Source organism: Nanorana parkeri, unplaced genomic scaffold (genome assembly GCF_000935625.1).
Source record: "Nanorana parkeri isolate BGI_ZX_2015 unplaced genomic scaffold, ASM93562v1 scaffold1531, whole genome shotgun sequence".
In the NCBI taxonomy this organism is placed as follows: domain Eukaryota; kingdom Metazoa; phylum Chordata; class Amphibia; order Anura; family Dicroglossidae; genus Nanorana; species Nanorana parkeri.
This window is the reverse complement of record NW_017307799.1, coordinates 61911-77628: the sequence shown is the minus strand read 5'-3', so window position 1 is coordinate 77628 and position 15718 is coordinate 61911.

Here is a 15718-nt window from a genome sequence, read left to right as displayed (position 1 = left end):
GAGATAGAAAGTACAAAATAATAAAATAAAACATTATTAAATAAATAAATAAGTAAAAGATAATAAGATAAATAAAAAAGTACAAAAATAAATAAAATTTTTAAAAAAGTGATAAAAAAGTCATTATCAATTATCCACTAGAAGTATTGATTGATCACTTTAACAGATGGAACAAATAACTTTCTATGGAATAAGCTACGTAGGTAGCATTTAGTAGCAAATAAAACATATTTACTGCATTGGGCATGTACGAGTAACCATTACTAGAAGCTGCTTGGGTAGTTTACGTCATAGAGGGCCATTGGTTTCATATACTTAGTACTTAAAGTGTATCTAAATCCTAAAACACACATTTTATATAATGCAGACTACCAGCTCTTAGATGTGGTAACTCACACACACTGTACTGTATCTATGGAGGAGCATTGTCACACTAGGACAGAAGGTTTGTTAGGACTACAGAACACCTCCTCATCTCCAAAACATGGGGGTAGGTGGTTTGTAATCCAGAGAGAACTTGGCATGGTTGATAAGATTGCATGAGCTACTGTAACAAAGTAGACTGCACCGGACACATGGCAACACTGGATTACTGGCAGCTATTTTCTGCATAGCTATAACCCAACGCTTTCAATTGTATATTTAACAGACCCAAAGGGAGCAAATAACAAAAGTTCAGTGTTAGAATTTATGGCAACTGCTGAGTTCAGAATAATGTCAATTTAAGTAGCACAATTGAACTACCAATAATCTTGCATGCAGATCTAATGTAAAATTGCAGACTGTTCAACATGACCCCCTCCATAAGAAAACTCCACTCCTGGCTTTTATTCTTAGTTTTATGGCAGGAAAGAGATCATCTGGTCTGCAGGAGCGATGAGCCTGGGCTTTGGCGTGAGCCCAGTTCGCCAAGCCCAGACTCAAAACTATGACAGATCAACACATCCCCTCCCGGCCCAAACAATTGTGCCAGGCGCATTCCCGGCCCCGCAGCTATACATCACAAAGGGGTGGGGAATGCCCCCATTGCAAGGGCTGCCACTGATTGGGCCATGAAGGGGGTGTGGGTTGGTGGCGGTCAGAGTTTTGAGCGGGCTTGGGTGAACTCAGACAAAATGGATTCGCACCAAGCCCAGCCTCATCACCAGGAAAGAAATAAGCAAATAGTATCACCTTACCTTGAGTGGTCAATATGGTAGCGATCTACGTCCCGCTGTCTAAGGAATACCCGCTTTATATACAGAGCGGTGTTAGAACAGCTTATAATAATAATGCTTAGATCCAGCAGGTTCTTTGTCTGACGAAAATAGGACAATTTCTGCTCTTTGAGACGTATCACCTATAAATGAAACACCAACCTGGTTTAATGGCAGCACCTAAACATTGTATAGAGACATTAATGTTGAGCAAGGCTGACTTTAATATTGATTGGGCCCTGGGCAAACATTTTGTTGGGAACCCCCACCACTCCGCCCCGCAGATAGGAGGAGTTGTCAGAGGGAGATGTGACCCCATGTGATACATCAAAGGCAGATCTGGATTTATGCCAGGATTGCATTCAGGGAAGGGCTGAGAATCTTTGGCCCAGGGGGCATATACCACCGAGTAACCCTTTGTGGTAACAAACATGATGGGTCCCCTTCATCAGGCTCAGAATGAAGGGGACCCTGTGCGGCCCCCGAAAGTGATTGTACTGGAATGACAGTACTCCATTAATAAACGGACTTTTGTTGATTTCACCTAAATGGTGTGCTGGTGATATCCTTTTGAAAACTTGTATATCTTCACGGTGCCATCCGTGGACACTACAAGCACCCACCAGGATTTCAAGGAACATCCTATACTGGTAAGGAGTGGAGTAAGACACCTATATTACTTAATTCACAAACCTAACCCACCAGGATAGGGATACTTATTTTAAAAAATGTAGCAACTGTTTTTAATTACGTCCAATGAGATTTGAAATTTGCAGTCACATGGTTAAAATAAAGATACCCATTCTTGTGGTAGAGCTTTGTGAATCAAGCCCAGGGGTAGCCAAACTCCGGCCCTCCAGCTGTGGTGGAACTACAAATCCCATGAGGGAGATTCCCACAGCCACAGACATGACTCCCGGAGAGAGATGCATCATGGGATTTGTAGTTTCAACACAGCTGGGAGGCCGGAGTTTGGCTACCACTGATCAAGCCTATAGTGAACCATGATGCTTTATTAATTGGTGGGTTGGTGTTCTTAATGGATTGGGTTTAACGTGACACAGCTTCACTAGTGCAAGCAACCCCAGACAGCTACCCACGTCACCTCACTAACGTCACCTCACTCACTAATCTACCTTGATAATATCTTGATATCTAATTAGACTACAGGAAGAGATTACTTCACAAATTACCTCTGTACCTGGTTTTTGTGAAGGTCTTTTAGTATGTTGGCTTTGTGAGATGTTATTGTGCATTTCTTACCTGAATTATAATGGCATACAATACGATGATGAGAAATAGCATGTCGCTGACAAACTGCAAATTCAATAACTTGTCCGTGGTCTGGTAAAGACGCATGGTCTGCAGGTCGACGGATGGCCATAAGCCTCCTATGACAGGAACAAAGCAGGAATTCAGCTGTAAGGCACCAGCAGAACATATAATGTAAAATTCTAGAAAAAACAGCTAAATGCACAGTTAAAATGTACTGCATGTATTGTAGGTGTTATAGGTGCCCCTGCCATGCAGCACAGACAGGTTCTCAACCTCTATACCAGCGGCACCATGCATTGGTCAAAAGCACACCAGCCTATTGATTGAAGAATAAATGAGCTGCAGCACACTGATAAGCCATACTTTTTCTCGCTCTGTTCTCTCTCCCTGTCACTATGGCCTGACCCAATAAGGAATATCAAAATGCTTCAAAAGTATCAAAACAGCCAATGTGTTTCAGGGGCATCAACACTCCCCCTTCATCAGGGCTTATAAAATATAGATTCCTCTAGTTATAATTCTTTTTGAGCCGATTCAAGTCTTCATTTTGTTTTTCTAATGCCTGTCTGTTGAGACCTTACATTGGATCATTTGAATACGCCCGGAAATCCCAGCGCCTCTTAATCATTTCTTCCATTAAGGAATATAATACTGTGAACCCCCTGCCCGGCATGGTGATTAGAGAACAAAGAACAGCAAACTGATTATGTCATCTCTGTGCTCTACCTGCAAGGACGTCTCCTGTGTTAAGCTGCCAGCACAGTTGCCCATTTAAAAAAATACATAGCTGTATTGATCTGTTTGGAGTTCAAGTTTAAAGATGAGTAATAGTGTTCATTTGTTACTCTACCAATTACAGTGGTCTCCAGGATGAAGGTCGCAATGCCAAAGAGGTTGATGTTGGCATTGTACACATTAAACTCCACAAAAATAGCTTTGGTCAAGCTGTCCAGCCATTTGCTTTTTTCCATCTGGTCGAAAATGCTGTAGAAATAAAAAAGCGATATTAAACTTTGTTTTCATGCCTTTGGGGTACAAAATATACTATATATACACTGAGTGGCCAGTTTATTATGACCACCTGACGTTTGTAGGCAAATTAGCTATAATTAGCTATAATTTGGTGCTGAAGTTGCTAGAGGGCCAGACCATTATAAATAGGGAAGCAGGTCGTTTACCACGACAGTAGAAGGGATTTGTTTCTGAAGGTACGGGGAAACAACGCGATGTAACAGCCTTTGAGCGTGGGATGATTGTTGGCGCTCGAAGCCATGGAGCGAGTATCAGCAAAACAGCAGAATTAATTCAATGTTCAAGAGGGGCTCATTGTTAAAGTGTTTAAAGACGGGACTGTCAGCCATAAATCTGGGTCTGAATGTGCGAATTGTGGCCGTCAGCGACTCGTCAATGTTAGGGCAGAATGGAGAGTGGCAAGACTGGTACAAGAGTACAGAAGGGCAACAGTGCAGTGTCAGATTCCTCGCATCAACTTTCATCATCTCGTGGAGTCACGAGGCGGCCCAACGAAGTCATCTCGTGGAGTCATCTCGTGGCCCAACGAAGTACTGATGGGGTGGTCATAATAATCTGGCCACTCAGTGTATATACAGTATATATACTAAGCTGAACGGTGTATTATATACATCTGTATTTGCTGAGCCTCCCATCACCAATGGCCTAAATGTAGCATGCAAAGTTTGGCACACTCTACCGCAATAATGTAAATGGTTTTCCCAGCAGATATAGTTGGGTGGATTAAAGAATTAGTCTCTCCAAAAGTTACAGTTTAGATATAGGTAGAGCCTGGTGGGGGTCAGCACTTGGTTTCTTGGTTGTGTTCTTCTTCTTAGTATGTCTTGGTTACTCCAGCAATAAGATCTCCTTGCCATGAACTCTCCAGCAACTACTGAACACTGAAATATAAGTTTTGTGTGAACTGACCCTTTTACCTACGTATACCCTTTGGTTTAGATCAAGGATAGGCAAACCCTAGCCCTCCAGCTATGTTAAAAGTAGAAATCCCATTATGCATCTGCCTCTGGAAGTCATGCCTTTGGCTGGGATTTGTAGTTGCACCACAGCTGGAAGGCTGGAGTTTGCCTACCCCTGGTTTAGTATACAGCAAATACCCATGTCATACCTGGCTGCAGATGTACTGTTCAGGCCTAATTCCGAAATATAGCCACCTCCAGAGTAATAACCTTGCTGCGCCCAGATAGGATAGCCTCCAAGCTCCTCTTCCGTGTAGTATGCCCACATATCCTTTGCGGTGTAATTGCTAAGGGCAGCAGTCCACTGAGGGCCATAGCTGCTAATATCCTCTGAGTCATAGAGCTTTGGGTTTCCCCCACTGCCAGAGATTCTTCTCAGCTGACGAATTCGGGGGCTGCCCACGAGGAAGCAATTCCCATCTGTAATGAAGCCTGGAGCAATGCAGCAGGACGTTAAAATTAGAAAAATAAAGGCAGAGGAGGAGTTAAATGTAATTTTTATTTCCCAACTTCCTGCATGTTGCAAATAATCTGATCACCATAGGCTGTATTTAAAACACATTCTATCTATAATTGGTTATTTTATATGTACACGGAGGCAACTATACTTATTCATTACAAACTCAGACTCCATTTTCTACTTTGTAGTGCTGCACAATGAAAGTGCTATGTTCTTCTTCTCACTGTGCAGGTCAATTCATCTGCAACTTAAAAACAATACACTCCCTGTGTGGCTGATAGCCTATTTCAACAGTTAAGAGTTAGATAGAGTTATTGCACAGAGCCACTGAGAACTCCTTCTAGTGACCCATCCACAAATCTCTCTGATCCGAGAGGCTTAAAGGAGAACTATGAGGTGAGTGATTTACCCCTATCCTCACAGTTAGAGCCGACCTGTGACAAAGAAACTGTCACACGTCGGCTCTATAGATCGGGAATTGAGCGAATACCATTGCTCGCTCACTTCTCGATCATCTCCCTGCAGAGAGCAGTGACTGCCAGTCACCTCTCCCCACAGGGATTCCCCCCTCCCCTCTGTGATCCTCCAGCGCTGACTGGCGGATCGGACGGGGAGGGGGCGGGTAGAGCTGGCTCTGCCTCTAGATAGGCAGAGCCAGCTGTCACTCACGCAGCTGGGCGGATCTCGACATCGATGTCGGGATCCGTCCCGGCTGCGGCGCTCTCAGTATTTAGCGGCCAATAGCTCGCTATATACTGAGCTTAGGGTCATGGGAGGAGGTTAGCATATGTCCTCCTGTGACCCTAAATAGAACTATGGAGAAAAACACTTACCCCATAGTTCTCTTTTTTTTTTAAAAAGAGACATAACTGCTGAATGCATACCTAGAGGTACCTACACATACCTGCAAGAACCTCCCAAATTCTCCTGTCAAAGTCCTGACATTTCACAGGAGCAGCACCCCCACACATTTGTATACCACTATAAAGGGCAGCCTCACACGCCAATAGGAATGAGCAGGAGTTAAAGGAGAACTATGAGGTGAGTGCTTTTCACTCACCTCATAGTTCTAGCCGACCTGTGACAATGAGACTGTCACAGGTCGGCTCAGTAGATCAGGAGGTGAGCGAACATTTACCGGCGTTCGCTCACCTCTCGATCCTGTCACGGCTCTCTGCCGTGACAGGGGAGGGGCTGGATTCCCCCCTCCCGCTCCGATCCGCCAGCACTGACTGGCGGATCGGACGGGGGAGGGGGCGGGTACAGCTGGCTCCGCCTCTAGATAGGCAGAGCTAGCTGTCACTCACGCAGCTGGGCGGATCTCGACATCGATGTCGGGATCAGCTCTGGCGTCTCAGTATACCGCGAGCTGTAGCTCGCGGTATACTGAGCTTACGGTGACGGGAGGACGCTACTTTGTGTCCTCCCGTTACCCCTAGGAGAACTATGGGGAAAAGCACTAACCCCATAGTTCTCCTTTAAGAAGGGGCAGGAAAGCTTCAGCACCAACAGGAAACATTAAAAAGCCTAGCAATTGGCCATAACAGGAGGGTTTAGCAGACTGCAGCAATTATATGGTGGCACCTCTAGGTACAGCAGTTTTTCCCCCCAATGACAGAGCCTCTGTAATGTAATAGGAAAAATACAAACGAGTAGACTTGTAAAAAAGTAAAGGCCTCATAAAAAATTAGTTTAAGGCAGAGTCATGTTAACTATCCCTTTGCAACGCAGTTTGCTTTCCTTTTAAGGCCAACATTTAGGACAGCCTTCCCCAAATTCCTAAATGAACATTTTCCTGCTCAAGAATCAGTCCATTCAAGGTGGTACATACCCGAACCTCTGCGTTTTTACTTTACTCTGGATTGCTTTACTCTTCAAGAATTTGAAGCCTCCTCTGATAGTTCTACTCTTTGGCCTCATTTCATGTCCACCAAGGTGCCAACTAGCGTAACACATCTGGGAGTAGCTGTGCCTCTGCACCAGTATTGGTCCCCATAGTGGTCACATGATACACCCACCTGGGTACTGCCCGTACAGGTTGGGTAGCAAAGTGCCTCTTGACCATATGTAAAAGTCCTGTATGGTTCCAATTTTGTTATACGACACAATGAAGCTGTTATAGATCGCCATGTATAAATTGTTGTCCTGTCCTTTGTCAGCGTATGCCGTAATCATAGTGGTGATGAGGAAAATCATGTGGACTGTGGATATAAAAAAAAATAACAAGCCTAGCATGAGACTGTGATACTTGGCATACTTATTATTCTAAAAGCCAGACAGGTTAAGGGTTTGCGTTGACTGGGGTTTACACATGCAACTGCATTTAAATAAAATTTGGCGTTTGGCCTCATTTACCTGCTGCTTATATGCATCTTAATGGGGTATGCTGAGTCAAAAATTAAACAATGCAAAGCGGGTCAAATGCAACCTCTGAACTGCCATGTCTACTGATCCTTTGAAGTCAAGGATTTTGCTGACCTGCATCTATAGCCTTCAAATCAGCAAAGCTCATGACACCTTCTCATTGGAGAGCTCGAGCTTTAACTCAGCAAGTGGCGTATCAAGCTTCTGCAGAAATATGCTTTCTGAAGGAAAACATGAAGTAAAGGGCACTTTTATGCATTTGCTTGTAATCCCCACCAGCTTTATATAGCAGAACAGCAAGCAAGATCATAGTGCTCATGAGCTCACAGCAGCAACTAGTTTATAGCCATATGAATGCCCTGTAAAGACTTTGGAATTTAATAATGAGGCCAATTTTCATACCGACAAATTCATGAATTAATGCGTAAAGTTTCCGCTCCATCAATCTCTGTTTCTTCAGGCTGGTTGTGTGCTTGTTAGTTGGAGGACGATAGACGGGGTTGGTCGGGTCTCTACACCCTGACAGCTCCCAGTCTTGGCGACTTGCTGTAAAAAAAAAAAGAAAACAATCAAAGTAACAAATACATTATTCCAAGTTCTTATTCAAAAAGGATGCAGGTGAGCTGGACACTTTAAAGTACATCTACTACCTAAAGTAACTTGTAGTAATTAGAGGTGCACACAGAGTCCTCAATCTCTTTTTCTGCAGTCCCATTTATAAATGAACAGGAATCCTCTATACTGAGTGTTCCTGTTCATTCATCACATAGTGTGTTTACTATATCTACAATCATAAATGAACAGGAGGTGATGTAGATCACTTCTCATTCATTCATAATTGAGGATATAGTAACCATACTATGTCCTCAATTATTTACAAACACTGCATGATCACTGATCGCTGAGTGTTTGCACTCCTCTCCTTCCTGACAGCTCTCACAGGAGGCCGAGCGAGAGGAGCTCAACCTGCTGTGACAGCGCTGGCTGTCTCCGCCCACACATCACTCTGCCGATTTGTGATACAAGTCTGAGCGGTGTGGGAGGAGAGGCGCCAGCCACTCACAACGCTCTCCTCCCACAGAGCTCTGCCGCCTGTCACAGTTTCTCTCCTCCTCGCTGGGACACAGAGCAGCGCCCAGTGGGGAGGAGAGAAAGATGGATGCACTGCTGTACCGGCCAGAAAATGGCACTTTCGGCATGATGCCAAAAGTCAATTTTCGGCAGAAATGTTTCAGCGGCCGATATATCAGTGCATCTTTAGTAGTAATAGTGGTGATGGTAGTACTTACATTGGTAGGAGTAAATGTAGAGGTTGCTGTTGTATACGTTGCAGTTGTTAAGTTAGTAGCAATTATAATCATGGAACCAGTAGTAGATGTGGTCATGTTAGCAATATGCCAAGTAAAAATTATGCATGAACATTACATTTTGCCAAATGTAGTTTGTGGCAAACTTTTCAGTTTTGCAATAAACAACATTTTGGTAAAATTGTCCTCTATTTTCACCTTGCAGGACTTTCCTTATTTTTCTATTTGGTTAATTTTGGTGTTTTTGATGTAAAACATGAAAAATTTAAGAAAACAATACACACATTTTCCCCTTATTGTTATGAATTTTACTGTTGTATGTTAAGAAACATGTTTACTGTTGTATGTTAAGAAACAGGAAAATACACACCAAATAAAATCATACAGCTTAAAATTTCCAAGGTGCGAATTTCACACCTATTGACTAAAATACCTCAACTTATAGCAAATGACACCATAAAACAAAAGATCACTCAGAACATAAATAAAAGACATGTAGGAGCCATTTAAATTGCTTAAAAACAACCCATACCACCTCCAACCTCTCTCATTTCCCTTCGCTAACTGACTCAATGCATTTTGCTAAAATTGCTAAATTTGTAGATTTTTCAGCACAGTTTCCTAAAGCTAAACTGGCCAGTATCACTCATGGCTGGTAATGAAGTAATGATGGCATTATCAGCAGTAGTGGTGATATAGTAGCAGTAAAACTAGTGATATTAGTTGTAATATTTCTCTACCATCACTATTGTAATTTCATACAGTGGTGTTAGGGTGGAATGGGCAGTAGTGGTGGCTATCATAATTGTAGTGGTATTACAGGCAGTATTAATGGTAGTAGTGGTACTATTATTGCCAGTGGTTTTGGTGGTCATCTAGTATTATGTTTTAGTAATTATAGAGATGGCGGTAGTTGTATTTTTTGATGGCAGTGCCCAATGGTAGTTCTGATTAGTGAACATTAGTGATGGTAGTAGTATTAGGGGTCTGAGTGGTGATATCAATAGTATTAGCAGTGGTGATAATGCTATGATGGAAGTACAAACACTGTTGATACTTATAGTGTTAGAAACTCTGGGGTTGTAATAGTAATATTGCTAACAGCGGTGGTAGAGGTAATGATAGTAGTGATGATGGTTATATTTTACGAACATAGAAAAGGATGTCGTCCGCATATGCTGCAGTTTTATACTCCATGGTTGGAGAGGGTATGTCATGGATGTTAGGATTATTACGTATAGTGGATAAAAAGGGTTCAAGGGAGAGAACAAACAACAGCGGCAAGAGAGGGCAGCCCTGGCGTGTGCCATTATGCAGCGAAAGGGAGGGGGACAATATGACGTTCCCTTTGACTCTGGCAGCTGGAAAGGAGGCATATTTGCATGTTGTTGAAGATTAACATTTCCTGAACTCTCCCATTGTACTTCCACACCTCATTTGGCCTGACTGTCCCTGGCCTGCTCCTTTTTTGGTTCTTTTAATCATGGAGGCTCAGCATCTCATGTGGGGCTTTACCTAGGGGAGGTCTGCATGCAAATATAACCTGCCCATGAACACCCACTCCTCCAGAATGACATCTACCCATCAAGGCATTTTGATATTTGCATAACTTCTCCTAAGAGCCAGTCCACTGCTTGCATCAGGACTGAGGGCTTTTCAGGGAAGAATTGAGGCAGGGTGCTGTAATGTTTTCAAGAAGCTATGTACAGTACCCTGTAGCCATAATCTGCCTGCATTACATACTGAAGTACAGACACCCAAGAATGATTTCACTGGGTCTAAAATAGTGGCAAGGGGGAATCCCTCCGCACACTTTTTGTCTTGTAATATCCCCCACCCCCCTTGTTTCCCTTTCTCCCTATCTTGATCCTTTTGTTCCCTTGTACCTAGTTACTGCCTTCCATGCCCTCTCAAGCTCCACTTCTTACCCCATCCCCTACCATTCCCCCTTTCTCACATGCCTCTACATATACTTTAGTGTCTCCCTAAAATCCACAGATATGAATACATGAAACACCACAGATATTGTCATGCTTGACAATCTTGTGGCAATTCAAACAGGTTGCATAGGGTGCGAACAAGGAGACTCACATGATAATGTATTTATTTGTATCTCAGGTATACTTGTTGTAACTACCTTAACAGATATGAAATTAATTTGCAGTTCATTAATATATCAGATCACATCAGAGCCCCCTTAACAATAGACGCCCCTTCACATCAGAGTACCCCTCTTTTACATAGAAGCCCTCTTCACATCAGAAGCTCTCTTCACATCAGGAGCCCCCTTATCACATCAGAAGCCCACCTTCACCTTTAAACTCCCCTCTTATATCAGGAGCTGCAGCTATGGTAGCATGGCAGAGGGTGGGAGGAGGAGCAGGCCTGGATGGAGGAGAACGGTCCTTTTCTGAATGGATCCCACCCTCATTGGATTAGTATCATTAATTTCCATGGTGCTGGTAAAACTTTTGAGGCACCCCTGAGGAAGCCAGAAGGCGCCTCAGGGTGCCACGCACCCAAGTTGAGAAATGCTGCTCTAAGAGATGTAATAGGCTCAGTTACTGTAGTTGCCCATCGCACTTCCAGGGTCCCAGATAACAGTGAACATTAAGGAAAGAAATGAACCTTACCCCACATTTCCCAAAAAAAGAGAAAAACTTTATTACTTAATAAAAAAAAAACAAAAAAAACACAGCTACTTTACCTTTACTGTTTTATAACTTCCTGCCTGCTACAAAATGAATGCTTTACAGTGTTATGACTTGAGACATTACAACAACATAATGTTGTAAGATATATATGGCAAGAGTATGACTTACCAGTCACACGTTGGGTCTTATCATGACTCACTCCTTGAACGCACACATAATTCTTGAGCGCTTGATAAATTGTCTCTATGTACCCAATAAAGGAATCACTATTTGGAGTTGGTAAGTCCTCTGAGCTATCACCAAGAACTTGGACAATGTATTTCTGCAAAAAATCTGCAAAGTCTTTTATATCCTGCATAAAGGAGGAGAAAATAGTTCAGTATTCAGCATTACTAAGTTATTCCGGCATAGAAATTGCTAAACTACGCGTGGAGTACAAATGAGATCATATATTAGATAATTCAGAAGAAGAATATGCAAGCTTCCAAAATGCAATAGGTCTCATCGCCAGGCTTGATGTTCTAATGAGTTAGCCAATAAATGGTATCCCTATAATTGCATACTTTCTGGTTTCATCAACAGCTTACATGGTACAGGACCATTGCTGGATAAATACATTAATGCTTTTCCATTAGCGTTAGTATCAATCCTTATGCATGGAATAACAAATTTGTAGGTTTATTGGAACTTGAGGCCTGGTTCACACCTGCACCCGGTAACGTGCGTCCTGGGAACGTGTGTTTGCGCACCACATTTACCGCACGGCCCAATTGATTTCAATGGGGTTATATACAAGTGGCTAACGCGGCAAAAAGGCTCCTGCACTATTGTATGCGATGCGCGTGATGCAGCTTTTACAGTCATGATTGTGCGTGGAAGCACGACGCAAAACTGCATGTCTTGCCGGACGCGTTTGGGGTGCCATTAGAAATGAATGGTACAGCAAGCTGTCCCCTGAACAGCATTCCTAAACACCCAAAACCCTAGATGATCTGTAGTACAATTACCAAACAAACTGCCTGGTCACTGGTGCTTGCCGTCCAACCTCATGTGCTTTATGAATTTTGATGGCTGATCAATAATAAGGCATATACTCAGGAGTGGTGGAACTAGGACCAGCACCCAGCACCTTTGATTGGTAAATGAGACAGAGAAATCCCAAGAACCCTAGAACCCTCTACAGTGCAGGCACCTTGAAGTATCTGCTGTTTATACTCAAGTGTCACTTTAGAAATCCACACCCTTCATCGTGCAGTAACACGTAGCAACCAAGCAGAATCCATCTGGACTCTTCTGACTTTAGTAGAGTTTAGTAGACTGGGTTTTGATTGCTTCTACACTAACTCTTTATAGAAGCAAGGCAAAGAAGCATCACATGGATGGAGTTAAAAAAAAAAATCACACACACAAATCACTTTACTGGGGTTCCACAGAAGCTGGCCTTTGATTCAATCCAAAACATCTTATTCCACTCTATTTCCATCCTTGCCTCAATTATTTTGCATCCTTTCCATTAGACATGTACACCAGCAAAAAATTAGTTTAGTTTAGTTTCATTTTGAAACAAAGAAAAAAAAAATGAGTTTAGTTTCGTTTTTCGGATTCGGATTATGGATGAAATTCGTTATTGGTCGAATTTCGTTGCAGCAAAATGACATTAGGGGGAAAAAAAATGATTTTTTTTTTTCAGTCTGCAGAAGATGAAAAAAAAGACCTTGACAATGGGAAACCTGTACGCTAACCACTATACTATTGACTCTGAACTTTTAACCATAGTAGCATTTGATATATATGAATGCAATATGTAGCATTTGACAGCTGAGAATGTCAAATGGGCAGAGCAAGCCGTGACGTCATGACTCGCTCCGCCCATCTGTTGACATTCGGACTGAAGAATGTCATTTATTTGCGGCTAGTTTTCGTCGGGATCGGACGGGCTTCCTGCGGCGGGACTTTTTTTATTTCGGCGGGTCGGCAGGGGTCCTGCATCCTGATTGACTCTGGATTACACCGATGGAGCCATTTAAAAACATTTTTTTTAATAAAGGAATAGTAAAAAATTGACTGTTTTTTTTTTTTCAATTAAAGGATTTTGTCAAACGTCTGGACTTTTTACTAACTATTTGATTTAACCCTTTAGTGAATGAGTAGGGGTACATGTACCCCTTACTCATTCACATGGGGGGGTGGCATCTGGGTGCCCCCTTATTTAAAGGGGTACCCCGATGCAAATAAGCCCCCTTGCACGCAAACCCCCACAACCATCGGGTAAGGGTTGTGGGGAAGAGGCACTTGTCCCCATCGGCATGGGGACACCCTCCCAATGCCGAGGGCACGTGACCTTACAGTCTGCAGAAGATGAAGAAAAAAAAAAGCCTGAGGTTCCCCCCCAATTCATACCAGACCCTTTAGGTCTGGTAGGAATGTTAGGAGAATGCCAATTCAAAAGCAAAGGTACCATTAGAACCAGCAACCTTGACAATGGCAAACCTGTACGCCAACCACTAGACTATTGATTCTGAACCTTTAACCATAATTTTTTTTTCCTAATGTCATTTTGCTGCAACGAAATTCATCCAATAACGAATTTCGGGAAATCTGGAATTTCGGATTCATTTGCATTCGTCTTAGCTGTAATTTGGAATTCGGATGCATCCTAATCTCCGAATTTCCGAAAATTAGTCCGAAACTAATTTCGGAACGAACCGAATCGCACATGTCTACTTACCATGAGTAGCTGCTGTGCAACGGCTTCCTTGACCAGTGGTTTTGTGGTCAGGGACACCCGCAGTTTATTTATATTGGGGTTCACCTGGTTGACCTGCACCTGGATGAGCTGGAACATCTGCATGATCAAGAGGTTCACCGGCAGCAGAATGGCTGAGGACTGAAAGCTGATCCTAATTTGGGTAAAAGTTATGAGGAACTCCCCTGTAGTGAGAGAGGAAATGAACAGAATCATACGGCACAATTGCACCAAATTCAAGAGTCTAAAGTTATAGTTCTTTCTGCAGTATGGGAGATGAAAAACAATTTTCCTACAATTCTTACTTTTTTTTAAAGAAACGCTCATTATTTGATGGGTCAGCATCCCTTTACATTTTTGGGTCAGTAATACCTGGCACAAAAATACTATTGCTAACTTTCTTTACAGTGTTGCATTAGAGTGCAGACTATTTTTATTGTGATATTGGTGCTAGATAAGAATGCTCATTTTAAAGTGTACGTTCAGCCGTAACCTTCCATTTTTTACTTTTGGATAGAGTGGGGAATTATTAGAACACCTGTGGAGTTTTCGCTTCTGTCCACAGCTCCAGAGAGATTTTTCCTCACTTGCTGTCATGGTGACAACAGAATACCCAAACAGGAAATGAGGGAAAATCTCCAAAAGAAACACACCGAAATAAAAGCTTTTTTTAGTAGAGAAGGGAAAGACTTAGAGTGATATTAAAGTTTCCTTTTTGAAAAAATATTTGCTACAAGGGGGCCCACCTTTGTCTGAGGATGTTGCCGTTATTCTTTAAAAGTTTTAAATTCCTCATTTTCAAGTGGGTCCCCACAGCGCTCTTCCCCCCTCCCCCCTGCACAGGTGCCTCCATTCGCTAATGGAGGCACCCGTGCGCGCTCGTGCCTTCAGTGGCTGTGTGCTTCCATAGACACACACAGCCCTGTGGCAGGCCACGCCCCTCTTCTCCGGCCAACAGTTTGATTGATGGCAGAAGGAGCCAGCCACGAAGTTCAGGGAACGGAGGATCGCTTCGGGACCGTCGGCGGGGACATGCGTTGCTGACAGGTAAGTGTGCTGGCAGACTGGGGAGGGCTGGGGTAGAAAAAGGTACGAGATGAATATACATATACAGCCTCATGCTTTAGCGAGCTCTAAACAGAGAAGAGAGAAGGACATTGGCCCTGCAAGAAAATTATCTGTGGTCTAACAGTCTTTTTCAATAAACAAAGCAAAGAGCTAAGTGCAACATTTTATAGGCTCTAGCCAGGGATGGTCCTAGCCTTTTTGCCGCCTGAGGTGGCCGGGGGTGGGGGGCGCCTTACTTGGCGGGATGGCGGTAAGAACATCCCAGGTTGCTAAGAACTTGTTGTGGAGATTTGAATATCCATTACACATCTCACCACTTGACTCTTAGCAACCTGGGATGCTCTGGCCAAAAAGGGGGCAGTAGGCACAAACATTGTGCAGCAGGGAGGCCATGCCGCTCTGCCTGCTGGCTCCCCCATGTCACCCAAAGAGATGACGGCTGAGGCAATAGCCTCAGGCTGTCTAATTATAGGGACAACTCTGACATTTAATTAGAGCTTACTTTGCTGTCAGACAGCTACAACATCCATTCTGTTTGGGTGCCAAGGGTACTATGTGCTTTGTCCTTTTGACTTTTGTTATTGAATAAGCCCATATATTTGCCGCTCAGAGCTGACTTCATAGGCCCTATACAGAAGTACCTGTCTGTGAGTCTTC